Source organism: Canis lupus, chromosome 1 (genome assembly GCF_048164855.1).
Source record: "Canis lupus baileyi chromosome 1, mCanLup2.hap1, whole genome shotgun sequence".
NCBI classification, from domain to species: domain Eukaryota; kingdom Metazoa; phylum Chordata; class Mammalia; order Carnivora; family Canidae; genus Canis; species Canis lupus.
The window spans coordinates 96,470,550-96,490,783 of record NC_132838.1 but is presented as its reverse complement, the minus strand read 5'-3'; the positions used below and the strand labels follow the sequence as shown (position 1 = coordinate 96,490,783).

Genomic DNA, 20,234 nt, shown 5'->3' with positions numbered 1-20,234 from the left:
AAAGGCTTTTAATCCCAAAAGCATTTACTTTTTTGTTTGTTTACCAAAATATGGGTCTTTGTCTCTGAAGAAATACTACCGTATAACCACAATCTTGATTATGTATAAGAATATACATTTTCTAATAGATTGAGCCATAATTGAATTACTCCAGAAATGATCATCAAATTTGACTTTTAAAAAGTTCCCTAAGAAGGGACACCAGGGTGGCTCAGTCGACTTTCCTTCTAACTTCCTTCATGAGTATAATTACAGTTGAGATCTATCCATGCTGTTGTGCATATCAATTGTTCATTCCTTTTTATTGCTGAGTAGAAGCCCGCTGCATGGATATACTACTGTGTGTTAAACCATTCACCTGTTGATGAATATGTAGATGTTTCCTGGTTTGGGTTACTATAGACAAGCTGATATGAACATTCTTATATAGGCTTTTGTGTGGATGGAAAGACGTTGGTGAGGGTGATGCAGAAAGTAGAGAGATTGGGATTTTATATGTTCCCTTGTTCACTAAACATTTTAGAAAGAGAATACTGAACCAGGGGCACCCTCAGTGAAGTCTGAAGCATGCGCTTACATGCTGATAGTTTGAGAAGCAATCCCCAGAGTGGGAATGAGGGGCTGGGGTGAGTTGTGTGGGAAAGAAGGTAAAGTCAATACAACGTGCTTTATTGGGGTTGCCACTTTTAAGCAAGGAAGCTTGATTGTTTAGTATATGTGCTGCCAAAGCAAGGACAAGGAAGCTTGATTCTTTTTTTTTTTTTTTTTAAGATTTTATTTATTTGAGAGAGAGAAAATGAGCAGTGGGGAGGAGCGGGGAGAGAGAGAGAGAGAGAAAGAGAGAGAAGCAGACTCCCCACTGAGCAGGAAGCCTGATGAGGGGCTCGATCCCAGGACCCTAGCATCATGACCTGAGCAGAAGGCAGACTCTTAACTGACTGAGCCACCCAGGTGCCCCAAGGAACCTTGATTCTTAGTGGACACCTCCTGAACCCAGAATTATTCACCCAAAGGACAGGAGATGGGAATGTCTATCTACCAAATCTTACTCCTTATTGTTCAGGGGCTTTCCCTGGAGGAATCACTCCATGCTTCTGTGCTGTGCATGTGCCAGAGCCTAGCAAACACTGCTCAACTCTGTAGTTATGAAATAGAGAAGTAAAAAAAAATGAGCATCTGGCTCATTATGCGTGGCATATGGTATGAGTACATTGGGCACCCTCTGAAAAGCATCATAAATCCAAAAGTACTATTTTACTTATATCCTGAAAACTGCAAAAATACCTCATCCATCCTAAGCATATGGGCAATATAGAAAGATTTAGAATGGAAATGAAATGTTACATTACGATTCCATTCCTCCTGTGTAACTTTAAGAGCAATGAGTAAACTGATTTCATCATTTTCCCGAAGCCTGGGAATGTCTACATTCTGTGCCCTCCAAGCCTGTAATCTATGCTATGTTTGTGGTTTCTTGTGTATCTTGGGTGAAAACTTACTCCTGGTCATTGATTTGTGGAAGATTTGTTCAGTTAGTGATACTGATGGAGAACTTATTAGACTTTGTTGTATTTCGAGTGATAAAGGCATTCAATTACTGTGTCAGTTTCACAGCTTTACATTTTCCAATTAATATATAGAAAAACAAAATCATACCATTGGGAAAATGAGGTTGGGTATGACCTTTTAAGCTTTTTAAACTAAAAATGAAATATAGGTAAAAATCCAAAAGATTATGAAACAAAACACAGAAAGTAATAAAACCAGAGGAAAACTTGAATTGATAATTGAACATTGAAAGATAATTGTGTTGGTTTCCTAGAGCTCTCATAGCAAATCACCATGGACATAGTGGTTTAGACAACAGAAATTTATCCTCCCTCAATTTTGGAGGCCAGAAATCTGAAATTAAGGTGTGGGCAGGACTATGCTCCCTCTGGAGGCGCCAAGGGAGGATCCATCCTGCCTATTCCAGCTCCTGGGGACTGTAGGCAGTCCTCCGCTTCCAGGGCTTGTCATCACACCCCTGCAACATCTACCTCTATCTTTGCCAGCTTCATTCATTTTGCCTTCTCTTCTGTGTCTGAGTCTTCCCCTCTTCTGTCTTAAACCACGATCTGCCTTTCTCTTAGGATGCTTCTGATTGGAATTTTGGTCCATGCAGATAATCCAGGATGAGCTTCTCACCCCAATATGCTTCATTGCATCTGCAAAAAACAACATTCACAGATTCTGGGGATAAGATTATAAACATATCTTTTGGTGTCACCATTCAAACCAGTACAGTAATTGTTTGAAAAAAGTAATAAAATAGACATAACCTGGACAAGTCTGATCAAGAAAAGGAAGAAGAAGGAGAAGGAGAAGAGAAGGAGAAGGAGAAGGAGAAGAAAGAAGAAGAAGAAGAAGAAGAAATAAGGCACAGGAAAGAACAACAGGATAGGAAAAGGGGTGTAATTATATATTATAGATACAGAGGAGATTTAAATTTAAGGATAACAAAATGTACAGCTTTATACCAGTACATTAAAAAACTTAAAGAAAACTGACAATTTTCTAAAATGCTCAAGTTTGCCAAACTTGGCTCTAAAAGGCATAGTATAACTAAAAAGATCATGAATCAAAAGAGAATTTGAAATGGTAGTCAAATATCTTCTAAAATAGATATTATTTAAATGCTTTTATAGATGAGTTCTATCAAACCTTCAAGGAACAGAAAAATTTATCCTATATTCCAAATACAAAAAAAAAAAAAAAAAGATTGTATTCGTTTTCTTGAGCTGCCATCACAAAATATCACAGGCTTATTACTTAAAAGACAGAAAATTACTTTTTCGTCATTCTAGAGGCCAGAAGTCCAAGGTCAAAGCTCCAAAAAATTCAGTTTCTGGTGAGACTTGGGTTGCAGACAGCCCCTTTCTAGCTGTGTCCTTACCTGGCTTTTCCTCTATGGATGCATGCAGAAATTGAGTGAGAAAGCTCTGGTGTGTTTTCTTCTTCATATAAGGACACCCGTCCTATCAGGCTTGCCTTGCCTGACCTGAACTGCCCCCTCATGCCTCACTTAAGCCTAATTACCTCCTTAAAGATCGTATCTCCAGATAGAATCACATGGGGAGTGGTCAGGCCTTCAACATATAAATTTAAGGGTGGGACACAAGTCCATTTTTAATAAAGGTAAAAAATTAAATAACTGAGTTTATGACAATAGTATCAATCTGATATCAAAACAGGAAATGGACCTCACAAATAGAAATCGGTAAGTCAATGTTGCTTGCCTATGAGTCTAGATAGAAACCCTTAGAATATTAAAATAAGTTTATGCAAGGAATGTGGAATGTTTCAAAATAGAAAAATGACAATGTTTTCGATACAGACATTATTCAAAGCTGAAATCCCTATTATCTTTAATTTGACACTAATGATAAAAGAATAAGCATCATTGGGAAAAATTAGTCATAGCAGGAAATAGCCTAAATCTGCATTGGATGTTAAGAACAGCCAGCAAACATCAGTAGCGATCTGGTTAAAATCAGAAACAAAACCAGCTGGTTCCAACCCCTACTGAACATTATGCTGGAGATTTGAGCCACTGCAATAACCAGCAGAAAGAGGTATGAACATCAGTGAGGAAGACAAAACAATATGATTTTTTCAGTTGACATGATTTCTGTCTTAAAAAAGGGCACCAACTAATAAATTATTAGTTTTAATAAGTTACTTCAATCAGATAGCCAGACACAAGATGAATATAAAGAATCAATAGCATTATTGCCTAGAGGACAATAATCAATTAGGAGCCATAAGAGAAAAAAATTATAAACAATGGCAGCCAAGATTTAATATCTGCACTAGTAAGTCTAACGTAGTAAGTGGAAGATCTATATAGAGAAATCTGTAAAGTATTATTCGATGAGTTAGAAGAAAATTTAATAAGTGACAAAATATTCCTGAAGTTCATTTCTAAATTCAGTGAATAACCATCAAAATTTCAACGGATTTTTTTTTCATGGAAATTAACTCTCTGATTTTAAAATTCATAGGGAGCAATAAATGTGCATGAACACCCAAATATTGTTAAAAAGAGAGCTAGGATTTCTACACAGGTATAAAAATATTACAGATTTGCTCTTCCAGACATTGTTGGTGGTCTATCTGATATCCATTCTCTCTTCTTACTTGCTAACACAATCTTGATTTTATTTGGAGTGGTATAGTTTTCAACCTCACAGTTTCCTTTGCTCTTGAAGTGGTCCTGTGACATAGTTTAGGTCAATCGGATTTAAGTAAAGTTTCGTCATGTGAGACTTTTGGGAGAAGTATAGTTTTCCTGGCACAGAGGGATGCATTCAAATTAGATATAGGTATAGTTTTTCCCATTCCTTGCTCATTCCCCCCTTTACTCTGCCTATGATATGATGCCTGGAGGTTCATCAGCCATCTGGCGGCCATGAGAGCCAAAACCTCAAGTGACAAAGTGGCAGCGCTGACAGCAAGAATGATTCTGCATCACAGATGCCATCTTGGACTTGCCATGCCTGACCTGGACCGTCTAGCTCTGGCATTTTCGTTACACAAGAATAATCAACTCCAATTAAGCCACTGTTATCAGAATTTTGTGACATGCAGCCAAACGCAGTCCTAACTGATACAAAAACAGGGAGCCACTGATATGGGTGGAGGGATAGACAAATCCATCTATGGAAGAAAATACAAAATTCTACATCAGAACCATGCAAGTATGGGATTTTGCATAAAATAATTAATGAAAAAAGAATGGGCTAATGAATAAATTGTAATTGGCTGCCCATCTGAGAAAAAAGATGGAGATATTTACCAGATACAAGGGGGAAAGAATAGAGGTTGTGAGTGGTAGGGTGACCTGACATCCTGGCTGGCCTTGGACAGCACCATCTTACTCTTGTTGTCAAGGTATAAGTATCAACAGCACTCCAGTGAAGGCTCAACAGTGAATTGTCTGGCCATGACTAGTCGTGAAAGGACATTGGCAAAGCTGCCTGTACCACAGCTTGTAGGAGCCTGCAGTGCCCGGCGTATAAACCCAAATGGAGCTTGTGACTAGTTACAAAAACAGGCCTCTTGCTGGCATGGAGAAGGACCTGCCTATTTCCACCAACTCTGTAGGCACAGGAGGTTGGAATCATTAATACCACATCTGCTTCTAGATGTAGGGTTCCGGGAGCCTGAGTGAGCACAAAGGAGATTTTGAAATAATACGGAACCAAAACGAACTTCCAAGTCAAAATTCTAAAGCACATTAGGAGATCAAATAATTGACGAAAGAAGAATTTTGAAAGTAATTTCATCCACGTGAAAGTATATTTCTTGTAGGACCTTTTAATAATTTAAAAAAGTGTATGTAGGGATCGTTAAAGATACAAATGAGAGGATAGTGTCTATTAAAAACGAAGAAGACATCGTCAAACACAAAGCCAGAAATGAAACAGTAAGGGTTGAGTCTATGAATTAATTAATTAGAAATCTAGGAAACAAGATATATGGTCTCCTTAAAAATTGAGACTGAAAAATTTAGAGCAGACTTAGGTTTACAGAAAAATGGAGCAGAAAGTTTGCAAAGACCTCATGTACCTGTCACCTTCTCTCTACCCACACACAGTCCCCCTGTTATTAATATCTTGCATTAGTGTGGTACAGTTGCTGCAATTGAACCAATATTGATACATATTAGCTGATGTATGAACTTTATATTAGGCTTCACTCTTTGTGTTGTACATTTGTGGGCTTTGATAAATGTGTGATGTCATATATCTACCACTTTAATACCTTATGGAATAGTTTTACTACCCTAAAAATCAGATCTGTAGTTTTGAAATACAAGAACTTGAATAGGAAAAATTCTATACTGAACACAGTAAAAACAAGAAAGTGGTACATTGGGGGAATAATAATAAAGCATCTGTTCTGTACACCTGATGAAAAAACAAGTATTTTAAATGTACAGAAAGAAAATTAAGGAACATCGATGCTAGGTCAAAAGGGTAAGCCTACACCTCTAGGAAGGAGTTCCAGAAGGAGTGAGTCAGAGGCAAAGGAAAGGAATCAATATTTGAAAATTTAAACTCTTAAGGATTTCCCAGAAATTGAGGAAAGGCATGGGTGCTTAGGTCAGAAGTGCACGGAGCATCGAGGAGAATAAATGAGATAAACATCACCTAGATCCAGAGTGAGATCTACAATTTCCAAGACGTAAAGACAAATGTCTAAAACAGTCAGAAAAAGAAAGAGAGAGAGAGAGAGAGAGTCCTTACAAGGGAAGATTACATTGGCTAAACACAGCAGAAAAGCTAGATGTTAGAAAATAATGAAATCACATCTTCAAACAGTTGAAAGACATGGCAAGGCTAAATGACCAATCAGAATTGCCTGCGTACCTTAGAGATACTCAGGTTCAGGTCCGGACCTCCACGATAAGATCCCTCTTGAGGTGTCTCCTTTGACAAATGCGTTCTTTAGAAGTGTCTTGCTTAGTGTCCAAATATCGGGGGATGGTCCAGCTGTCCTTCTGTTACCATTTACTGGCTTAATTCCAACGTGGTCTGGATGTGTTCTATCTGGTGAAGGTCCATGTGAGTCTGCCGTTGGGTGGAGTCTCTAAACAGGTAAGTTAGATCCGGTGGGTGAATGGTGCTGCTCAGATAATCTATGTACCTAATGATTTTCTGCTCAGTCTATGAACCGCTGAAGGAGTGTTGGCGTCCACAACTCTGAGAACATTCCCTCCCTGAGCTCTGTCGTTCCTGCCTCTTGAGTTCTCATGCTCTATTGTTAGGTGCGTGCATGTTTAGGATTGTTATGTTGTTTTGGCAAATTGACTCCTATATAACTATGTGGTGTCCCTCTTTCACTCCTATAATTTTGTCTGATTTGTCTGAAATTCACGTGTCCTCTGGCTTCCCTTTGATGAGCGTTAGCGTGCTATAGCTTTCCCCTTCCTTACTTCTGACTGCTCTTTGTAAACAGCACAGCAGAGTTTCCCTGGTTGTTATTGTTGTTGTTTTTTTAATGATCTCTGACACTTTTTGTTTTTTGTTTTTTAAGATTTTATTTATTTATTTGTGAGACACACAGAGAGAGGCAGAGACATAGGCAGAGGGGGAAGCAAGCTCCATGCGGCAAGCACGATGTGGGACTCGATCCCAGAACCCCGGAATCATGCCCTGAGCTGAAGGCAGATGCCCAGGCATTGAGCCACCCAGGCATCCCTGACACTTTCTGTGTTCTAACTGGGGTACTTAGACCATTCACATTTAAAGTGGTCATTAGTACAATTGAATTAATACCCACCACTTTGTTAAGTTTGCTGTATTTATTCTTACCCCCAGACCACCATCCAATTTTTTCCCCTGTCTGGTTTTAATTGAGTATTTTATATAATCTCATTTTCTCTCTTCTCTTAGCTATCAATTATACCTTCTTTTTTTTTTTCAATTTTCAGATTTCTTTTTTTTTGTATTTTTTTTTTTATTGGAGTTCAATTTGCCAACATATAGTATAACATCCAGCGCTCATCCCGTCAAATGCCCCCCTCAGTGTCTGTCACCCAGTCACCCCATCCCCCCCCACCTCCCTTTCTACTACCCCTTGTTCATTTCCCAGAGTTAGGAGTCTCTCATGTGCTGTCACCCTCTCTGATATTTCCCACTCATTTTCTCTCCTTTCCCCTTTAATCCCTTTCACTAGTTTTTTACATTCCCTGAATAAATGAAACTATATAATGTTTGAAGTTTAGTCAATCAGAGGTCAATTATACCTTCTAAAAAGCTTTTTTAGTGGTGGCCCTACAGTTAACAATATACATTTATTTATTTTTTAAAAAAGATTTTGTTTATTCATTTGACACACAGAGAGAGAAAGAGAGAGCACATACAAGCATGGGGAGGGAGGAGGGAGAGGGAGAAGCAGACTCCCGCTGAGCAGAGAGCACAATGTGGGGCTTGATCCCAGGACTCTGAGATCATGACCTAAGTGGAAGGCAGATGTTTCACTGACTGAGCCACCCAGGTGCCCCAACAATATACATTTAAAATCAAACTAAGTCCACCTTCGGATAATGTTGTACAGATGCAGGGACCTCATAGCAGAGTATTTCCTCCCTTCCTCATGACACTGCTACCATTCCCTTCCCTTATCCGTGTGCTGTGACACCCATTACATTACTACTGTTAATTACTCTACACAGTTCTCCTTTAAATCAATTAGGAATAATAAACATCTTTATTTTACTACCGTTCATCCTCTTCTTCTTTTTAAATTTTTTTGTTTTTAATTTCTTCTTTTAACTTTTTCAGTTTTTGATTTTTATTTAAACTCAATCTGCCAAAAAAATAAAAATAAATAAACTCAATCTGTCAACATATAGTACATCATTAGTTTCAGATGTAGTATTCAATAATCCATCAGTTCCATATAATACCCAGTGCTTATCCCATCACGTGCCCTCCTCAATGCCTGTCACCCAGTTACCCCATCCCCCCACAGCCCATCCAGCAATCCTCAGTTTGTTTCCTAGAGTAGGATTCTTTCATGGTTTGTCTCCCTCTCTGATTTTTCCCCACTCAGTTTCCTCTCCCTTGGCATATGATCCCTTTAATTCTTTCTTATATTCCACATATGCGTGAGACCATTTAACTGTCTCTCTCCAATTGACTTACTTCATTCAGCATAATACCCTCCAGTTCCATCCACGTAAATGTAAATGGTAGGTATTCATCCTTTCTGATGCCTGAGTAATATTCCATTGTATATAGAGGCCACATCTTCTTTATCCATTCATCTGTGGGAGGACATCATGGCTCCTTCCACAGTTTGGTTATTGTGGACTTTGCTGCTGTGAACTTTGGGGTGTAGGTGTCCCTTTGTTTCACTACATTTGTATCTCTGGGGTAAATTCCCAGCAGTGCATTTGCTGGGTCACAGGGTAGCTCTATTTTTAACTTCTTGAGGACACTCCACACTGTTTTCCAGAGTGGCTGCACCAGCTTGCATTCCTGCCAACAGAATAAGAGGGTTCCCCTTCTCCACATCCTCTCCAACATTTGTTGTTTCCTGTCTTTTTCATTTCATTCTCACTGGTTATTAAGTGGTATCTCATTGTAGTTGTGATGTGTATTTCCCTGATGCCAAGTGATGTGGAGCATTTTTTCATGTGCTTGTTGGCCATGTGTCTTCTTTGGAGAAATGTCTGTTCATGTCTTCTGCTCATTTTTTGACCAGATTATTTGTTGTTTTTTTTGGGAGGGGGTGTTGAGTTTGATACATTCTTTATCAAGATCTTGGATACTAGCCATTTACCTGATATGTCATTTGCAAATATCTTCTCCCATTCTGCAGGTTGCCTTTTAGTTTTGTTGACTGTTTCTTTTGCTGTGCAGAAACTTTTTACCTTGATGAAGTCCCAATAGTTCATTTTTTACTTTTGTTTCCTTTGACTTTAGAGATGTGTCTTGAAAGAAGTTGCAGTGGCTGAGGTTGAAGAGGGTGCCACCTGTGTTCTCCTCTAGGATTTTGGTGGATTCCTTTCTCACATTTAGGTCTTTCATCCATTTTGAGTTTATCTTTGTGTATGGTGTAGGGAGTGGTCTAGTTCCATTCTTCTGCATGCAGTTATCTAATCTTCCTGACACCATTTCTTGGAGACACTGTCTTTTTGCCATTGGATGTTCCTTCCTACTTTGTCGAAAATGAGTTGACCATAGAGTTGAGGATTTCTGAGTTCTCTATTCTGTTCCACTGATCTATGTGTGTCTGTTTTTGTGCCAGTACCATACTATCTTGTATCTTGATGATGACATCTTTGTCATACAGCTTGAAATCCAGAATTGTGATGCCCCCAGCTTTGTTTGTTTGTTTTTTCAACATTCCTCTGGGTATTCAGGGTCTTTTCTGATTTCACACAAATCTTAGGACTATTTGTTCCAACTCTGTGAAAAATGTTAATGGTATTTTGACAGGGATTGCATTGAGTGTGTAGATTGTCCTGGATAGCATAGACATTTTAACAATATTTATTCTTCCAGTCCATGAACATGGAACATTTTTCCAACTCTTTATGTCTTCCTCAATGTCTTTGATAAGTGTGCTATAGTTTTCAGTTTTCTTTGGTTAAGTTTCTTCCTAGGTATCTTATGGTTTTTTGGTGAAATTGTAAATGGGATAAATTCCATAATTTTTCTTCTTCAGTCTCATTGTTAGTGTATAGAAATACAACTGATTTCTGTGCATTGATTTTGTATTCTGCCACATTGCTAATTTGCTCTATGAGTTCTCCAATTTTGGGGTGGAGTGTTTTGGGTTTTCTATATAAAGAATCATGTCATCTGTGAAGAATGAGAGTTTGACTTCTTTGCCAATCTGAGTGCTTTTTATTTCTTTTTGTTGTCTGATTGCTGAGGCTAGGACTTCTAGTACTATGTTGAATAATAGTGGTGAGAGTGGGTATCCCTGTCATGTTCCTGATGTTAGGGGAAAAGCTCTCAGTTTTCCCTCATTGATAATGATATTCTCTGTGGGCTTTTCATAGATGGCTTTTATGATATTAATCTGTGTTCCCTCTATCCCTACACTCTGAAGAGTTTTAATTCAGGAAAGAATGCTGTATTTTGTCAAATGCTTTTTCTGCATCAGTTGAGTGATCCTATGGTTTTTATCTTTTCTTTTATGAATGTGATCTATCACATTAATTGATTTGGAGATATTGAATCACCCTTGTATCCCAGGAATAAATCCCACTTGTTTGTGGTGAATAATCCTTTTAATGTACTGTTGGATCCTATTGGCTAGCATCTTAATGAGTATTTTGACATTCATATTCATCAGTGATATTGTTCTGTAATTCTCCTTTTTGGTGGGGTCTTTTTCTGGTTTTGAGATCAAGGTAATGCTGGCCTCATAGAATGAGTTTGGAAGTTTTCCTTCCATTTCTATTTTTTGAAATATCTTCAATAGTATAGGTATTGTTTCTTCTTTAAATGTTTGATAGATTCCTCTGGGAAGCCATCTGGCCCTGGACTCTTGTTTTTTTTGGGAGGTTTTTGATGACTGCTTCAATTTTCTTGCTGGCTATTGATCTGTTCAGGTTTTCTTTTTTTTTTTTTTTTTAAGATTTTTTATTCATTTATTCATGAGACACACACACACAGAGAGAGAGAGAGAGAGAAAGAGAGAGAGGCAGAGATACAGGCAGAGGGAGAAGCAGGCTCTACGCAGGGAGTCCGATGTGGGACTTGATCCCGGGTCTCCAGGACCACATCCTGGGCTGAAGGCAGCACTAAACTGCTGAGCCACCTGAGCTACCCTGTTCAGGTTTTATATTTCTTCCTGTTTCAGTTTTGATAATTTATACATTTCCAGGAATGCATTCATTTCTTTCAGATTGCCTAATTTGTTGGTATATGTTGTTCATAATATGTTCATCCTCTTCTGATGCAATTCCACTCTTTATGTACATTCAGACGTCTGACTTATATCAATTCCTGTTGCCTGAAAGATTTCCTATAATATTTTTTGCAGGGCCAGTTGAGTAGTGATGAACATTATCATTCTCTTTCTCCTACAAAGTCTTTATCTCTGCTTCAATTTGAAAGTTAATTTCACTGGATATAAAATTATGGATTGGTAGGTATTTTCTTGTGACATCTTGTGACTACTTCAATTCAGGCTTTTGTGGATTCTGATAAGATGGGTTTTATCTTCCATACGGTTAAATCTTATCCTTGCTTCTCTATGGGTAAGACATGGTTTTCCCTGGATTCTTCCACAATTTCCTCTTTGACTTTGATTTTCTAGGTTTGAATAGGATATACTCAGGTGTGGGTTTTTTGACATTTATTGTGCTTGGCATTCTCTAAACTTTTTCATCTGTGGGTTGGTGTCCGTTATTAATTTTGGAAAGTTCTTGGCAATTTTTACTTCAAACATTTCTTCTGATCTGTGCTTTCTTTTTTCTTATGGCATTCCAAGTCACATTTGTTATACCTTTTAATATTTCCTGAAGTTCTTGGAACTGTTTTTATTTTTTTTAAGTAGGCTCCATACCCAATGTAGAGCCCAGCACAAAGCCTGAACTCACAAGACCTGAGCTGAGGTCAAGAGTTGAATGCTTAACCAACTGAGCCACCCATGCACCCCTTGGATATCATTTTTTGAAAAAAGTTATTTCTTCCCTTTGCCTTTCAGTTTATGAAGTTTCAAATGACCTGCCTTCACTGTGCATGCCTCTATCCTTGCCACACTGAGTCTTTCAGAGGTATTATTCATTTCTGTCATTGTATTTTTATTTCTAGTACTTCATTTTGATTCTTTCTTACAGTTCCATCTCTCTACTTGCATTATCCACTTGTTCTTACATGGTGCCTATTTTTCCATCAGAGCCCTTAACATATTATTCACGTTCCTTTAAATTCCTGTGTGATAATTTCAACTTCTATGCCATGTCTGAGTCTGGCCCTGGTGCTTGCTTTGTCTCCTCATAGTGTGTTTTTAATTCCTCTTGGGTTTGCCTTTTAATATTCCATTGGAGGCCTAGCATGCCATATTGTGCAATAGGGGTGGAGGTAAGTGGGCTCCAGCATGAGGATTTACATTAATCTGGGCTGAAGTTGAGCAGTGTGTAATGCTTGCTGTGGCTGCAGGTGCCAGATGCTTGAGATTCCTCTGGTGTCCTCATTTTTATCTCCCTCCTCACTTTGGGCTCCCTAAGTGCTCCTCCTCAGAGAGAGTCCACATCTCACAGATCTTCCAGTTGGAGCCCACTGTTATTATACTGAAAGCCTATTGGTGCAGCAGTGGTGGTGATGGTGTGCATTGAATGTATGTATGTGTGTGTGGTATATGTGTGTGTATGGCTGTGTATATATGTCTGTTGCATGCATGTATATATGTGTATATGTCTGTTGCATGTATGTATATATGTATGTATATATGTCTATTGTATCTGTGTGTGCATAGGTGTGTGCATACGTGTATGTATATGTGTAGTGTGTGTCTGCATGTGTGTGCAGTGTGTGTGAGTATTCTATAATCACATGCATGAACCTCTGTCTCTGTGCTGTGCTCCTCACAAGTGCTTCTCCCACAGACCAGCTGGTTTTCTCTTCCTGTCCCCTCCTTCCTGTCCCCCGGCTGCCACATTCCCAGCCTGTTTCCTTGAAACTCTGACTCCTCTTGATTGCAGTGTCACCTGATCCTTGTTGTCAGGTCACAAGAAGGCTGGAGGGGCCTGGAGGGAAGGAAGAAATGCCCTTCCTTCACCTGGCAGAGGCTTTGGCAAAGTGTTTTTCCTCAGAATAGGCTCTGGGCATCTTTCACGGTGACTGTTCTTCCTTTCCCCAGCCTTAGTCACAAGATCTTTCTCAGATGAGAAAGATGAGAATCTGCTGAGTTTCCTGAAGGGAAATTGCCTGGAAGCGGGCCCCTGAGACGGCCACCCCCAGCATTTCTCACTCACGCCAGCCCACGCACAGCCCCCGGGAATTTATCGCATGTGGCTTTTCTCACCAGCCTACAGCTCCAGCAGCTCCTGCTCCTGGGAAGCAGATCTCAGCTGGGACTCTTCAGATCTGCCTCTTTCCAGACGAGGGGGGAGGGGCAACAGTCACCCTGCGACCTCAACTCTCTGATGGGCCAGGAGAGGCAACTGGTCTTCAGTGCATCCAGCTTTTGCTTCTTCTGAGGATGAGTGCTGGCCTCTAAGCCCTTTACATGTCAGAGATGAAACTGGAAGCTTCCCATGACAAACGTACACACAGTTTTATTCTTTATTATTTTACCATTATTTCATCATGGAAATTTGAAAACACTTCTTAAAGTAGAGAGAAAAGCATAAAGACCCCCTGGGGTGCCTGGGTGACTTAGTCAGTTAAGCCAGTGGCTCTTGGTTTCTGCTCAAGTCATGATCTCAGGGTCATGGGATTGAACCGCTCATGGGGCTCTTTGCTCAGCGAGGAGTCTGCTTGAGATTCTCTCTCCCTCTCCCTCTGCCACTCTCACTTGTGCTCTCTTTCTCTGTCTCTGAGATAAATAAATCAATCTTTTTTTTTTTTTAAGCATAATGACCCCTCAAGTGCTCCTCCTTACGGTAGGTCCTGCTTCCTGGAACAGTTTCCTCCCGGCCCTCCTGGCTGCAGCCTATCCCAAAGCTCATAGCACACAAGTGTGTACTGAAGCTTGTTAGGGCAGCATCCCAGATACCAACCTGATAATGGATGTACATTACTATGAAAAAAAAATCCAGCTTCAATCATTATCAATATCTATGGCCCACCCACTCCCCCAAGATCATTTTGAAATAAGCTGGACATATTAAAATTTCACCCATGAACATTTTAGCAGGTGTGTCCCGGTGATTCTGTCGTCAGATGTGACCACCTGCTCCTACATTCAGGCAGCGTCCATGTGTCCCATCATTTCAGAATCATTTTGTAACAGATCATCTGAATCAGGGCCCAAAGAAAGAAGTCTTCCAATTGTCCCCTCACCCCATACCTTTTTTGTGGGAAAAAAGTGGATAATTTGTCTTCCAGTGCTCCTCATGGTCAGCTTTTCACCGATGATTCCTCTATTCCTTGTACTTCCTATAAATCAGTAGCTGGAACACAAGGTTTGATCAGATTCATGTTCCTTTTTTTTCTTTTTTGGCAAGATTCCTTCCTAATTCTTTTTGTGATGCCTGTGGCCTTAACTCATGACTCCAACAGGGACTACAAAGCACAATTTTCTCATTCACAAAACCATCTTCATTTCCTGGCTGGAATATTTCTATAAAGAGAGACTGAGCAGGAAGTTGCCCTTCATGGGCAAACCCTGGCTAGGGGTTGCTCAGCAGAGACCACACTTTGCTGTTTGCTCTGTCTCCCCTGGTGGAGACAATTCGGGGAGATTCAGACCTGAGTCACCACCACCATGATCCACCTCAATTCTCACATGAGTCCTTTAACACCTAACAAAAATGAAGCAGAAAAAAAAAAGAAGGGCAAAACATTAACATGTGTTAGAATTGAGTGACTATGTTATTCTATGTCAGTAGTTATTATGATTCTCTACCCTTTTTTGAATTGTAGAGTATCTTATGGCAATGTTTCTTATAGTGTTAAGAAAATGTGTCCGTGACCTTGAGGTAGTGAAAACTATAAATAACTTGTAAAAACCCAGGAGATTAACAGCCTAAAGATAAATAGGTCAAACCCAGGAACAGAAAAAAACTAAAGAAAAGCAAATGGTGAATTAATCTCACTAGCAGTGATGGGGGCAGAATGAAATCAGGGTAGGATATGAGATGCAATTTTCCCCCCCTTTCATTTATTTTTTTCTCTTCGGCATTTAGTAATGCAAGTGTTTGGGGCATAGAATTTTCCACTGAGTGCAACTTAGACAAATGTCATGACTTTTGTTACATACGTTAAAAAAATTCATTACTTTTTAGGTCTCGTGCAATTTTGATTCCGAGTATCTCTTGGAGACAGAATTTGTTTCTTGCATGAGGCAAAATTAAACATTTTTGATGTTTGAGTTTTCCTGGTTGTTAATTTTCTTTTATTTCTCCTCAGTGCCGTTTGGTCTGAAAATGTTAACTGAGTTATTTCTACTTCACAGAATTTTTTTAAACTTTTATTTCAGGCTTTATATATCATCAGTAAATATTTCATGAGCAATTCAAGATAATCTGTATTCTTTACCCCCTGCCCCCCATAATAGTGTTCAATATCAATCTATTACTTTTACCTTATTTGGTGGGTCACTCGGATTTTCTATATCATTTTTCTTTTAAAATGTTGTCTGCACATTAGAATCATCTGGAGAGCATATTAAGTTCAGAATCCTGAGCCTTGCTCCAGACCTACAGGACAAGAATCTTCTAAATGCATTTTCAGAAGCATCACAGATCATTCTGGTGCACATGGCACTTCAAAAATCATTTGCTATAGTCTTCATTTTTCTCTCCTTGAAAATATACACCCACACACACTCATCCACCTACCCTCATACACTCAGACTTACATTCCCTCATCCACACACACATCGCAGCCCTGCACCTTGCACAGGTAATGCTCAACACAGACTTAGGTGAATCACAATTTATCTCCACATCCTTAACTTTTTGATGGCCAACCTATATCTAGATTGTTTTTGTGAACTCTTTGATTTTTAGATTTGGAGGTTATCTGAGATCTTCTTCTGAGCACATGTTGTAATTCCACTGATTTCTGTTCTTGATCTGTAACCCTGGATGGAGAAAGTGTGTGTGATGGATGAGTACTCTGCCTTTGGAGTCCTAGAGACCTGCGTGGGGTTTGAACCTCAGCTCTACCATTTACAGACTATAGGAATGCCAAAAGTTAAGTGATATCTCTGTGGCTAAATGGGATCTATGTAAACATTTAGCACAAGGGTTGGTGACTTAATGAACACTCAACAAATAGAAGCTATAAGGGACAAGGCCTGTTAGCATGACTATAAAAATTACTTACCACCAAGTGAATGAAATTTAAAAGCTTAAACATGTGAGATAAGTTACTTATTTTGATTTTTAGATGTGGGAAATAAGAACTGAGATGATTTAAAAAACACCAAAAAAAGGATAACATTTTTCTCAAGAACTGGCAGGTGGGTTGTCCCTTGTTGCTGTCCTGTTTTCACCTCTCCCTGTGCTTTTCTCCTTCTTAGCTTTACGAATTTTTTTTTAAAGATTTTATTCATTTATGAGAAACACACACACACACACACACACACACACACACACACACACAGACACAGGCAGAGGGAGAAGCAGGCTCCATGCAGGGAGCCCGATGTGGGACTCGATCCCAGGACCCAGGATCGCAACCTGGGCTGAAAGCGGTGCCAAACCGCTGAGCCACCGGGGCTGCCCAGCTTTATGCATTTTGATCCGAGATTACGTGGGGTGTAAAAGTCGCTGCGGGCTCTCCATGGTGGCTTTTTCATTACAAAGTGAGCCTGCTCACTTATTGCTCTTTGCCTCAAGTTACATCTTCTCTGTTACTATTATTGCTGCCTTGCTTTCTTCTGAATTGTGTTTGCTGAGTACATCTTTGCCCACCTTTGTCATTTCAGGTGTTCTGGGTTGTTTTGCTTTGTCGTTTGTTTTTAGATGCAGCTTCCAGATGGGTTTTGATTCAATCTGAAAATCATTTTTCCTGGTAATAAAGCGGTTTATCCATGACTGGATATTACAGATATATTTGCCTTTAACTCTTCACCTCATTATTCTTCGTGTCTTCTACGCTTCTTTTGCTCTTCTTATCTCTTGCTCTATGGCTTCTCTTTTTGAGTGTGTCAATATTTTCCTTTTGATAATTTGGAAGATTTACAGTCAATTTTATTTCTTCTAGGATTAGCCTTACAACTTTTAAGAGCTTACAGAAACCTTCTTTCTCACTAGCCAACTTTAACATTATCTATTGATTCCCTTCAAGGAAACAAGCACTTCCCCTACCTCATAATTTTTATGTTATATTATATTCTTCAAGCAGTTGCTGCGTTATCTTGGGAAGTACCGTCTTCCACTCAAGCTCCACTGGGCTCCAGACCTGGCCAACCAGCTGTCTCCTTAATAGCACTATCGGGTGTCTGAATAAGCATCTTCACCTTGATACCCTAGGCCTGAATTGGAACTCTTGCCTACCACACTCTCTTGCACGTTCTCCCACATTTCAGGAAAGAGATCACTCTCGACCTCTTTGTCAAAGCTAAAAACTGCAGGGTCATCCCTGATTCCTCCTTTGTCCTTCTCCAGAAAATTCAATCCAATATTCCTTCTCCAAAACATACTTGAATCCTGTTTTTTTCCCCCTCATCTCACCAGATGCCCCAGCTCATGACACCGGCTCCTCCAAGCCTTTCTGCCCACCTCCCCACTGGGTCCATCTATTCTGAACATGGAAACGGGGTGTCTTTGTCCTGCGTCAGGCTTTCTCGGATCCTGTTGTCTTCAGAATGAAACTCTCTCCCCGCCATGGCCTATGAGGCAGGCCTCTGCAATGGCAGCCAGACCCAGACCCAGACCCCGGGGTGACCCCCATTTATCTGCACACTTTTGCACAGTTATGAATTGCACCCCCTTCCTTCTGAAAGCCTCTCTGTTTGGACGACATGTCATACAGTGGCCTTGGCTCCTGCTTGTCTTTCCCACAAATGCACACCTCTATGAGCCGGCCCCCTCTGCCTGCGTCACCACTGTAAACCCCAGATCAGAAGCTGGGCCTGGTCCATAGAGTGCATTCAAAAAAATATTTGTTGAATGAATGGATATATTTAATCGACTTTTTTTTTTTTTTTTCATTTATCAGATCTGGGCGGTATGTAACAGCTCCCAACGGAAGTTGAGAAATTTGCTCACTTTACACTTTCTCCATCTGTTCCATCTCCATGATTTTCTCAGTTCTGTTCTCTCATTTGTGTTTGCCCGTAGTTTATAATATTCCCCTTCCCCTGGATGCCCACAGTCCTGATGCCCTGTGGTTCTCAGTCCCACCTTTATAGGAACGCATGCGGCTCCCACCACCTTTGAACCCCTGGGCTCCTACCACTGCAGCCGGCCTCTGCCTCTCTCTGCCCAACAACCCCCCACCCTGCCGCAGTGGCTGCATTTCCCCCATTTCCCACCTCACCACCCCCCTTTCACTCCCAGATCACATCCTTTCATGATATTTTTTTGTGGGTGAATATTCTGTCTATAAGGCAGAACTGTTGGGGCCCTGACAACAGACCCCATGCTGTGTTTCCTCTGTGTCTACATGGTGTCTAGGCAATGATTAAGTGCATCCTACATCTTCAGAAAACTGCCCCAAGCCCAAAGTGCCCTCCCACCCCCGGAGTGGCTGGCACCCACTCCGAGGAGGGGAATGCTCAGTGAAGCTCAGGTGGGCCCCAGCCGAGAGATGACCAGGAGCGTGCAACGTTTGTGATCCATGTGTGGGGTAGCGAACACCTGAGGATACAGTGGAGCTCGGCATCCTGATCACTGAGGAGTCATGACTGCATGACATCACATGCCAGTGACAGAGCATGTCCAGGTGGTCAGTGCTGATGGCTTCACGTGGGTATGGAAGCAGATCCTGGTGGAGCCTGGGCCAGGTCAGCCATCAAGAGAGCGAGGGGGGGCAGCTCTTTTAGGGTCCCCCATCCCCCAGTGAGTCCTTGTGTGCTTGCAAGGACAGGGGACCTTTGGTGGGAAACCCCAGAGGATAGGCCCGGGCCGTGTTTGAAAAGAATGCTTTTTGCAGAGATTTATAATTTTTATAATGATTTATAATTTATAATGACTTATCATTTTTCATTACATTTGCACAAATAATCTCTGTGAAAAAGATGTGCCATCTCATATAAAGGGTGTCGCTTTACTTGACTGACAATAACCATTTGTATTAGAATGCCCCAGGCGTAGTTTCTGAATTAGAGAAGGAAGCTTTCTCCTTGAAACCTACACTTCCTCGATGGACACCACACACATAATTTTATCTTCGTCTTTTGGAAATAGGTGATTAATTATACTTTTGTTATGTTTTGTTCTTTAAAGACATCTTAAAAAAATATATATCTTCTTTACAGAATTCTAAGGGATCCCATACTCGTACAAGTACACAGCGAAGGGACCATTCTACGGCTGAGACCACTTGCTGTTATTATTAGGGTTTCCTTCCTTCAGTCCTGTGCATTTTGTGTGTGGGCAGATTCTGCTGCTGTAGCGCACGACCCTTCACACGTGCGGTGGCTTGAAGTGACACAGATTTCCTAGCTCACGGCTCTGTAGGTCTGAAGTCCATGGAGCTGACTGCGTCTCCGTCCTGGGGGCTCCCAGGTCGACGTCCAGCTGTCCTCAGGCGGGGGTCTTATCTGGAGGCCCTGGAGCAAGAACCCGTTTGCAAACACACTCATGTTCTTGGCCAGATTCCGTTGTTTGCACCGTTGTTTGCATCCGTAGGGCCAAGGGCCCCATTTCCTTGCTGCTGGCGGCTGTGGCCTTTGGTCCTTACTAAGCTGTCTGCTTTCCTCCTCCCCGGCCGCCTCCATCCTCAGACCAGCGCTGTCATACTGTCACGCCCGTCGCTTCAAATCTCCTGGATTTCCCCCTGCAGGCAGCTGAAAGATGCCCCCTGCAAGGGGTCTGGTGTGATGGGTTAGGTCGTCAGGGATACTCTATCCCTATTTTGGGCACCGGTGCCTGTAGCATCACTCAG

General features: G+C 40.7%; 1 long non-coding RNA gene across 1 annotated transcript; it reads right to left on the bottom strand.

Moving 5' to 3' along the window:
- Positions 1-749: 749 nt before the first annotated feature.
- Positions 750-14,977, bottom strand: LOC140641360 (uncharacterized). The gene is made up of 3 exons (XR_012037897.1): positions 14,524-14,977; positions 6,414-6,633; positions 750-2,207 (listed from the first exon to the last, which is right to left on the bottom strand). It is a non-coding gene; the product is annotated as an uncharacterized lncRNA (long non-coding RNA).
- Between the last annotated feature and the right edge of the window lie 5,257 nt (positions 14,978-20,234).